The sequence below is a fragment of the Chlorella variabilis genome (genome assembly GCF_000147415.1).
Source record: "Chlorella variabilis unplaced genomic scaffold CHLNCscaffold_3, whole genome shotgun sequence".
Classification (NCBI taxonomy): domain Eukaryota; kingdom Viridiplantae; phylum Chlorophyta; class Trebouxiophyceae; order Chlorellales; family Chlorellaceae; genus Chlorella; species Chlorella variabilis.
Window position 1 is genome coordinate 548125 of NW_005435085.1, and position 229 is coordinate 548353.

Here is a 229-nt window from a genome sequence, read left to right on the forward strand (position 1 = left end):
TTCCGCTCCCCAGCCGCGCCCCTCTCCCCGCCCCCTCACCTCCCCCTCCCCCTGCCTCCCCGCAGCGTGGACGTCCCCTCCCCGCCCGCCTTCCACATCCAGTACGCCACAGGATGGAAGGCGGCCATGCTGCACTACCGCTGGGCGGCGGCGCCGGGAGAGGCGGAGCACCCCTGGCAGGCCGTCCCCATGCACTCCACAGCCTCCCGCGCGCGGCCCATCGGAGGCA